The sequence below is a fragment of the Glossina fuscipes genome, unplaced genomic scaffold (assembly GCF_014805625.2).
Source record: "Glossina fuscipes isolate IAEA_lab_2018 unplaced genomic scaffold, Yale_Gfus_2 308, whole genome shotgun sequence".
NCBI classification, from domain to species: domain Eukaryota; kingdom Metazoa; phylum Arthropoda; class Insecta; order Diptera; family Glossinidae; genus Glossina; species Glossina fuscipes.
This window is the reverse complement of record NW_023998651.1, coordinates 1-10,432: the sequence shown is the minus strand read 5'-3', so window position 1 is coordinate 10,432 and position 10,432 is coordinate 1. Positions and strand designations below refer to the sequence as shown.

The 10,432-nt window shown below is 36.8% G+C and overlaps 1 pseudogene; it reads right to left on the bottom strand.

The window, feature by feature from the left end:
- Positions 1–4,048: 4,048 nt before the first annotated feature.
- LOC119643025 lies at positions 4,049–4,142 on the bottom strand (annotated as a pseudogene).
- Between the last annotated feature and the right edge of the window lie 6,290 nt (positions 4,143–10,432).

Genomic DNA, 10,432 nt, shown 5'->3' with positions numbered 1-10,432 from the left:
TCGTTGAACTTCTATAACGTTCAAAATTCAAATTTTGAATATAAATTTTATGATTGCCATAAAATCAATGTTTCCATACTAAAATCACATCTTTCTCATATTGTGCTCGATTTCTCAGAGGGCAGCATTGATAGCTTACTGTCGTCGTTCTACAATATATTAAATCACGCTATTTCTGCATCCGTTCCGATCAAGCAGTCCCGTCCTCGAAGCAAGGGTCCCCCGTGGTTTAATAAAACAATTATTATTATTATTATTATTATTTTAATTTTAGACTAATGAATTGAATTCTTAGACTAAAAAAAGAGACATTGAACACTAGCAACACAGGCTATCGGCTCTAATTTAAATAAATGGATATTAGATAATAAGCTTAGTAGTATTAATAAAATAAAATATTGAATTGATATTCTGTTCTGAAGTTGATTGTAGAATGTACAAAGGGTTAATCGTTCCAAATGCAATACTTCTAGGCAAGGAAAAGTTGAGGCAGTCGCAGAGAATGTGCTTTATAGTAAGAGTTTGTCCACAACAGCAGATTGGGGGAGAAGACTTCTTCAGGATCCATTGGTGAGTTGCAATTGTATGACCAAGGCGAATTCTCGAAAATGTTTGGATCTTGGTGTTCTCAACATTTGTTGGATATAGAGGTGGAGTTAATTGAGGGTTAATGCAAGAGTAGTGTTGATGATGGTATTGTAAATTTCCTTCTGCAACTTTCTCTTTAACTTTTCTTCCAATGTATCTTTGAAGATCCAACTTTTCCATGATATCATCCATAATTAGAGGAGCAGAAGCAGCATACTTTGCTGCTCGATCAGCCTGCTCATTTCTCAGTAAACCGATGTGACTTGGTACCCATAACATTTTAATTTTTCCGTCGGGTGTAGTAATTATATTCCTTAATTTGTTGATGGTGCTCCATCTTGAAGTCGAAGGGTTCCGAATAGCTAGTAATACAGACAAACTGTCAGTAACAATGTTGTTTTTATGGGCAAGGTTGGCAGCGTGAAGGATAGCTCTGGCTTCGGTTATGAAAGTTGAAGTGCTTTCGTGAAATATGTGGTTGGGAAGAACCCGTCCTGTAGCATCTACCACCGCACAAGCAGGAGGCAGACCAGGAGATTTTGAGCCGTCTGTGTACAAAAGATTCCAACCAGTATTGTCCAATACTTGGGTTTTCTCAGCTATTAGATTCCTGAAGACGTAATTTGGAGTATCTTCTTTCTTGTGCATAGACAGTGAGATGTCAAAAGAGCAGTCTTTCAAAATCCAGGGAGGTTTAACACCAAAAGAGCGGGAAATTTTTAAGGGAATGTTCAATTCCTTTGCGATGCACAAACAATGGTCAATTGCAGATGGTGACTTTGGAATTTTCTTCGCAATAATAATCTTTCTTACGTCATCACCGAGAATGGATTTGTTTGAATTAAGAAGCTTAGGGACTATTTTAGCTTTTAACTCATACAGTGTAACGGCCGCGAACAAACCTCGGGTAGGGTGTCTGTCGGTCTGTATCAACCGCAAGCGGCGGAGTAACGGCATGCCGTTAGACAAAATCATGCGATTTTGTGGTACCGCTAATAAATCGCATGATCTTGCGGTATATGTGTTTATTTTATTCTTTTCTGTTTTCCTTACTTACAAGTGCAGGCAAAAATCGTATGATTTTGCGGTGCCTTTGCTTGCTCTTGCAAGTACAGGCAAAAATCGTATGATTTTGCGGTACTTCCCTTTTTTTTCCTTTTGCTCTTGCAAGCATAGGCAAAATCGTATGATTTTGCGGGATCTATGCTTGCTCTTGTGAGAGTAGCGGCAAGCCGTTATAGGGAGAGCAACAGGAAGAAGAAGAGGGTAATTGAGTAAAAAAAAAAGGAGAAGTCTGTCTGCGTTTTAAAATTTAAGTCAGAGGGGTGAGTTGTAAGTTGAGTTTGGTTCAGAGCAGTCGGGTTTCAGGAGTTGAAGTGTGAACGTCGGCAAGGCCTCTTGCTATTGCCTTGTGATTATATGGTACTTCAAAAAAAATTTAACCTGACAGACATTAAATAGAATTGATATTTGATAAAATATTAAAAAGAAAAAGCGAATATAAAAAAATCTGTTTAACATACATTAAATAGAATTGATATTTGATAAAATATTAAAAAGGAAAAGCAAATATAAAAAAATCTGTTTAACATACATTAAATAGAATTGATATTTGATAAAATATTAAAAAGAAAAAGCGAATATAAAAAAATCTGTTTAACATACATTAAATAGAATTGATATTTGATAAAATATTAAAAAGAAAAAGCAAATATAAAAAAATCTGTTTAACATACATTAAATAGAATTGATATTTGATAAAATAGTAAAAAGAAAAAGCAAATATAAAAAAAAATCTGTTTAACATTTGTACTGTACGACAATAGAAGAAAAAAAAAGGACTATTAAACATATAGTACACACATCATATTATACATAAATGATTGGTGCAGAAACGATACTTTTATAAAATTAGCAAAAATTGTGGTCGATTAAATATATCGGATATAAAATTTAAACGATTTGATACCAAAAGCCATTCTTTCTAAACTTAAAACCAACAAAAGGAAAAGAAGAATCAATAATCTGTGCCAGTTGAAGGTATCAAGCAAAGCGCATCGCACTTGTGTATGAATGTATTATTTTTTTAAGTATCATTGACGTTCGTAGAAACATATTGGTGTCTAAATGGTGTAAAAGAACATATAACCCACCAACCCTGTATAACTTAAAAAAAAAGGGGAATTGCTTTTTGTATGCGTGCTGTTGAAACGAAAGAAGAAAAATAAAAAAAATATTTGTATACATATTGTGCGATGGTTACTACCATTTAGCATCACAAAAACAAAAACTTTGTCACCTAATTCAATTACTTGTACAGAAATTCTACGATTGTAAAACTTTGCTGTGAAATAAAAGAATAAAATATTTATATACATATTGTGCGTTGATTACTACCATTGAGCCATCTCAAAGAAAAAAAGGGGCTTTGTCACCTAATTCAACTACTTGTACGGAGGTTCTACGATTGTAAAACTTTGCTGTGAAAGGTGGAAAAGGCTTATTGGAAAGAGGAACAGGGATTGCCGATGTAGCAGTTACCGCGGCCGACACTGCACCGACGCCTGTACAGTAAGTTAGTTTAGTCTGTTTAATAATTTTTTTTGTGTTTTTCCCAATGCGTGGCTAAGCGTGCGCTGCCACCGCTGTGGCTACGCAAAAGGGGTGTGCATATGATGGCACGGTAGGGAAGACTCCAGACGGTTACAGACGGTCTTACGGTGGACAGACGGACGCTAGACAACCGACGGGACGTTTCCTTTTATTGTTTTTTGTATTTCTTTGTCCAAAAATAAATCCTCAGCCGGCGAGGAAAGAAAAAGAGTCTCGTGACAACAGTCTATTTTCTAAGGTTGGGAGACCAGTTTCAATTATAATATTATTTATGGGCGTCGTCCGAAAAGCATAACAACCTGCTCTAACGGCTTGGTGATAGACCGGTTTAAGGATGTTGATATTAGATTTGCAGCTATTGCCATAAATTATTAAAGCATAGTCAATCTTGCTTAACACAAGCATTTTGGTAAGATAAGCGATAGTGTTAATATGCGCATGGCTTCTCCAAGCAACGTACTGTATGAAATTTACCCTTGTTAAAAGGGAGTTTTTTAAACGAAGGCAGTGTGCTTTCCAACGATAATTGTTTGAAAACGTGAGCCCGAGAACATGGAGCGTCTGCACATTTAGTACTGGTAAGCCGTTAATATGCATCAGTAGGTTTCCTGATGCAATAGATTCGAGGATGTTGATTGCTTTCGTGTTGTCTTTTTCTTTTGTAAAAATGTATACATCGTCCGCGTAGAGACAATGTTCCACTCTTGGTACACGGCAAAGAATTTCGCTAATTTCGTTGAAAGCGATCTGGAAAAGCGTGACAGAGAGAGGAGATCCTTGCGGAATGCCATTCTTTAGCGGAAAGGAATCAGAAAGATGATTGTTGATTCTAACTTTGAACCGCCGAACAAATGTGGAGCGCTTCACGATTTTGCGTGTCATCCTTGCTAATCTTCTCTGTATCGTTCCAATTTTAGTATATGTTCTGCCGTAGCAAGAACAATAAAACAATTAAAAACTACAAGAACAGGAAAAACAAGCTTTTCAAAAAATTTTCGAAAAGTGGTTCTTCTTTCGACTATTTCGCTTACTCTGTTGCAAGGCATAAATTTAATTCCCTCAACCGCCAATACTACTGCAGATACCTTCAGTTTGTTAAATCCTCCTTGTTTGCTAACCCTAAATACTTTTTTAAGTTCGTTAATTCCAAAAGAAAAATATCCATAAATCCGTCGTTTGTGTCTTTTAATGGCTCCGAGTCCTCGGATGATTTTGAAACCTCAAATCTCTTTCCGGAATACCTCCGACAGAACTTTTCAACTGCCAATTTTGATTTTTCGGTAAACTATGCATATCCGATTTCTAATTCGATTTCAATTCCTAACTTTGTTATATCTGAAAATGACGTTTTTGAAGAATTGAGCTCTCTGATATATAATTGTTCGCCTGGACCTGATGGAATCCCCTCATGTGTACTTATATCTTGTGCTGGCGAGCTTTGTGATGTTATCTCAAAGATTTTTAATAAGTCTTTGAATTTAGGTGTTTTCCCTTTGTGTTGGAAGACTTCTTTCCTTATTCCTGTTCACAAAAGTGGTAGTAGGCAACTTGTAGAGAACTACAGAGGCATTGCCAAGTTGAGTGTCTTACCTAAACTGTTCGAGCGAATTGTGGCTCAGCATATAGCCTTTTCCATGAAATTGTATATTTCTCCTTTCCAGCATGGTTTTCGAAAGGGAAGATCTACGGTGACAAATCTGTTAGAGTTTACTTCTCATGTTTTCAAGGCTTTTTCTAGTGGTTCTCGCACTGATGTCATTTACACTGACTTTAGCATAGCGTTTGATATGGTTAATCATAGACTACTTAGATTTAAACTCCAGACCTCTGGCTTTCCTCTCTTCTTAGTGGAATGGTTAAGCTCTTGTCTGCATGGTAGATCATTCAGGGTTTTGTTTAACCTCATTACCTCGGATGAATTCCCCGTGACGTCTGGCGTACCTCAAGGTAGCCACTTGGGTCCTTTTTTATTTAATTTATACATCAATGATTTGCCCTCCGTGATTAAATTCAGTGAGATTTTAATGTATGCTGATGATGTGAAACTGTTTTCTTCTTTTTCCGTAGAATCGTAATCACATCATCTTCAAAGTGATTTGAACAATTTAGTTGCATGGTGCTCTCTCAATCTTCTGAAACTAAATCTAAATAAATGTAAGAAGCTTTCTTTCTTAAGAAGGAAGTCGTTCAGTATTCAATACTTCATTGATTCGCACAGGTTGGAAGACGTCGATTCGTTCATAGATTTAGGCGTTCTATTCGATTATAGGTTACGTTTCAATTTGCATATTGAGTTCTCGTTAAGCAAAGCTAGGTCCGCGCTTGGTTTTATAAAGAGGTGGTCCAAAGAGCTTGATGATCCGTATATTACGAAAAGGCTTTACACGTGTTTGGTTAGACCTATACTTGAGTATGCCTCTGTTGTGTGGTCTCCTTCATATAGGTGCTACGTAGATTCAGTTGAATCTATACAAAAGCAATTCTTGCTGTTTGCCCTTAGGAATCTGGGTTGGGACCCGATTACCCCTCTTCCACCCTATGAAAATAGGTTGCTTCTGTTATCCTTACCGTCACTCGAGAAACGTAGATTTGTTCTTGGCGTTTCCTTCTTAATCAAATTAATAAATGGTGTAATTGACTCGCCCGCATTACTTCGTGAGATAGGCTTTAATGTCCCTAACCGCTTCTCTAGGCACTTTATGTTGATAGAGCTTAGTCAATGCAAATATAATTTTGAACTGTTTAACCCCCTCAGAGTTGTTTGCAAGAACCTTAATGACGTCTATCATTTATTCTCATTAACGGACTCTTTAAAGTCCATTAAAGCAACATTGCTTAATACGCGCGATTTACCTATGTCGTACTTAAACTGACTTAACCTTAAATATGTCATTATCAGTCGAAAATTAATTTGTTGTTACCAATTATCGGTTGCCAAGCTTATGTATGTTTGCGATGGCTTAGGGGTTCACTTGCAATTTGGTCCTGTATCGGTTGTGGGTGTGGCTTTATGCTAGTTGTGTACATGCTTTTTTTTTTTCTTTTTTTTTCCTCCTTTTTTGTTTTATTGTACTTATACTAAGTTTTATTATTAACTAATTTTAAGATTTACTTAGGAGTCAATTGAACTCGACTGCCATTTTGTTTTAGTTGAGTTGCTTGTATAAGTGGAATAAATAAATAAATAAATAAATATGGGTAGTTTGCTGATAAATCGAAATTAGCAATCGAAAAGTTACGTCGGAAATACTCAGCAAATAGATTTGAGATTTCAAAATCATCCGGGGAATCAGAGCCATTAAAAGAAACATGAGAGGGATTCGTGGAAAATTTTCTTTTAGAGTTAACAAATTTAAAGAAGAATTTAGGATTAGCAAACAGAGAGGATTTAATGAACTGAAGGTATCTGCAGTAATAATGATGGTTGAGGGAGTTAAATCTATGCCTCGCCACCGCGTAAGCGACATAGTCGAGCGCAGAGCCACTTTTCGAATATTTTTTGAATAGCGAGCTTATTCTATTCTTGTGATATTTAATTGTCTTATTAAACCACGGAGGACACCTGCTTCGAGGTCGACAATGCTTGATCGGAACAGATGCAGCAATAGCTAGATTTAATGTATTGTAGAACGATGACAATAAGCTTTCAATACTACCGGTTGAAAAATCAAGGGTCAAATGTGAAAGACGATGTTTTAGTAATACAATATTGATTTTATGAAAATCATAATAATTATTTAAAAAAGTTTGATTTGGCACATTAAGGCAATTCAACAAACCATCATTCATATGATGAAAGGAAATGCATATTGATGGATAATAAGGATCCTCAGGTAAACTAAAAGGTGGACAACGATTTACGTTAATCTCGGGAAAATTGGCAAAGCAGAGATCAAGCAGTCTACCATTACAATTAGGGGTACGATTATATTGACCCAAATTATGATCAAACAATTCACTAAAGAACACAACAGCCCTATCAGACGTTGAAGTAGGAACCAAACAGCCAGAATTATCAGTGTTACACTAAGTGACTTGAGGCAAGTTGAAGTCACCCAATGCAACGACCAAATCGTTAAGTCTAGACCGCTTGGCCATTTCACGAATGAGAGCAGCGTGTTTTTTGTAAATGGAGATATCAGAATTTGGGAGAATATAGGAGCAGGTTATAAATAGATGTTTATCAGGCATATTCGCACGAATATCGACAAATTCAACGTCGGGAGAAGTGAGAAATTCAATTATATTGGACGGGACTGACGCAGATATGGCTATTAATACATCACCACCAATGCGATTCACTCGATCCTTTCTGAAGACTTGGAAAGAATTGTGAAAAAATTTCGACGAATGAAGATCGGGTTTTAGCCAAGTTTCGGTGTAGGCCAAACAGAAAAACTCCGTGCTCACTGAATTTAGAAAAGTGGAACGAATTTTCGAATTTAGGCCCCTAACATTTTGATAAATGAGAGATAGTGGGCCTGAAGAAACAATTCGTTTTTTGAAGGCGACAAGACTATTGCCTTGGTATTACGGGGACGATCACGAGGGATATATTCCTTAATTAAGCATCCTACTGGCCACAGTGATTTGTTTAACAACATTTCACTGTTTTCAGTCGGAACTAATATTTTAAAAGAAGAGATTGCCCTCACTTGAGAAGGAGCCATTTTGAAGATGCTAACACGCTTTAAGTTGAATGATGGGACTTTCTTCGCTAGATAACTTTTTATGTTATCCACCGAAGTTTCAGGTGCCAGTCTTGACACAAATATTGCTTTTCTGGGAGGAACTGCCGTCAAGCAAATGTCATTATTTGGAATAGGAGGGGGGTTCACGGTAGGAGCGTTTCGAGTTGGGGAGAATATAGATGGGGTTATCGCCCTTGTACTGGCAGCTTGTGAGACTTGCCCAGCCTGGTGACCAGCATTCACACGCGAACAGCCAGGAGAAGAGGATGATTTATTTTTCTCTTCATTACTTTTAGGCGATGGCGCTTGATAGGAGTGAGTGGCGGCTCTGGGCGGAGATACCCTTGCCACTTCAGCGCAGCTTAAAACCGACGGACTTGTCGGCTTGTTTGTAACTGTTTTGTTACCAACCGACTCAGCAATATCGGAAAGATTACTGTTCATTTTAGAGTTAGAGGGAGCGGTAACTTGTACCAACGAATCAGATTTGGAGAAAGCCATAGGTGACGTCCCACACGCTACGCTACGAGTAGAAGATGAGTATCCAATAATACAACACTCATCAAACCTAGACTTAATGAGCTCAAACTTTTCCCACAAGGAGCCGAGATTTCTACTCAATTCCGAGCAACCATAACAGGTCTCCGTGAAAAGTTTATAAAAATCAATGTCCCGCTGCCTACAGTCAGGACATGACCATCGTAAACCTTTAGAACGGTCAAGGACTGCATCAGCAGCACGGCAGAGAATACCGGCACACTTTGCATGACCAAAGCGGTCGCAGAGCCAACAAGAAACGAATCTATCAGAATCTGGGCCAGATTTCGCCCGACAAGGTGTATATAAACACTCCATGTCCCGTCAAAAAGACAGTTGTGGATTATGAAGAACGGACACAAAAATCACTAAAAACAAATCCTGAACATAAAAATTTATCAACCAAATTTCTCTGTTACGTTGGCACTGCAACGAGAGATCAATAGCAACACAAACTCCAAACAGCGAAAAAATAACAGAGAAAAAAGAGAGAAAACAAAATTGGCCGAGGTTTCATAAACAACCTAATAAATAGATTACCTATTGAAATACATTTACAGGGCTATCAATTTTGTGGTCCAGGAACGAAACTAGCAACATGTCTAGCACGAGGAGAAAAAGGAATAAACCCGTTGGGTGCAGCTTGTAGAGAGCATGATATTGCATATTAACAATCGGAAGACATTAATAAGCGGCATCAAGCTGATAAGAGATTAACAGAAAATGCCTGGCAACGAGTAAAATCTAAAGATAGTAATTTAAAAGAACGCATAAACGCTTGGTTCGTAACGAATGCAATGAAGGCAAAAGTGAAATTCGGTCTCGGTATGTGTGCTAGTAAGACTAGCAGAAAGAAGAAGAAGACGAAAAAGTAGGAAGAGTTAAGAGAAAAAAGGCGGTGGGGAAGAATAGAAGAGGAAGAAAAAGAGGAACATGCGGTGGAAAAAGGTTATATTCAACCGCTGTTAAAAAGACTTTAAATATCTTGAAAAAAGCAAAATCAAATAATATCACGGATGCGATAAAAATAGCTCAGAATGCAATGCATTCAAAATTAAGGATGAGTAACAAGAGTAATGCTGCTATACCGAGAGTTATCCCAATGTCAAGACTTGATGGATTCCTTCCTTTAGTTCCGATCTTAACAGCATTTTCAGCACTTGGCGGTTTGGCTACAGGTGGATCGGCTATAGTTAAAGTAGTAAATGATATAAAAAACGGAAGAGAACAATTAGCGTAGGCTACTCGTCATAACAGACATTTGGAATCAATTGCTATGGGGAGAGGCTCCAAAAAATTTTTAAACAACCTACCCAATCATCCGTTAACAGAAATCGATTTGATTAAGTACGGTTAACAACTTAACCATTTCAGTGGTGTTTTTATGCGTGATTCTTTACCTAAGAAGCCATTAGCACAAGAATGTGGTATTGTTAATCTAGATAATTCAAACGGCCCTAGAACACATTGGGTAGCCTACTATAAAAAATACAACTATAAAGAATATTTTGATAATTTTGGCAATCTACAACCACTAATTGAAATAGTCAATTACTTAAAATCGCCCATCAACAAAAATTTAACACTTTTAATTGCGGACATTTATGCTTGAAACTCCTTTTCAATAAATATATAAATAAATAAGAAAAAAATGTTTTTTGTTTCTTTTAGTTATCATCATCATCATCATTATTCTTTATTTTATAATGTCCCCATGCATAGGTATTAATACCATTCTCTCTTACAAATCTCTTATCATCTAAGTAGCTTAAAACTAGTTTATTAATATGTTGTGTATACAATTGGTGTTTCTTTGATCGGAAAACATACATAGAATCATAATACAATTGTTTTTCAAAGAGCCAATTTCTAAAATCATTAACGGTTAGCTTAGCTGTAACACAATGTTTTACATCTTTAATTTTCTTACTTTCTCCTGCATTCTGATCGATTTTAAAGGAATACATTTTTGGGCGTAAACCAATGAATTCCTTCATTATTTT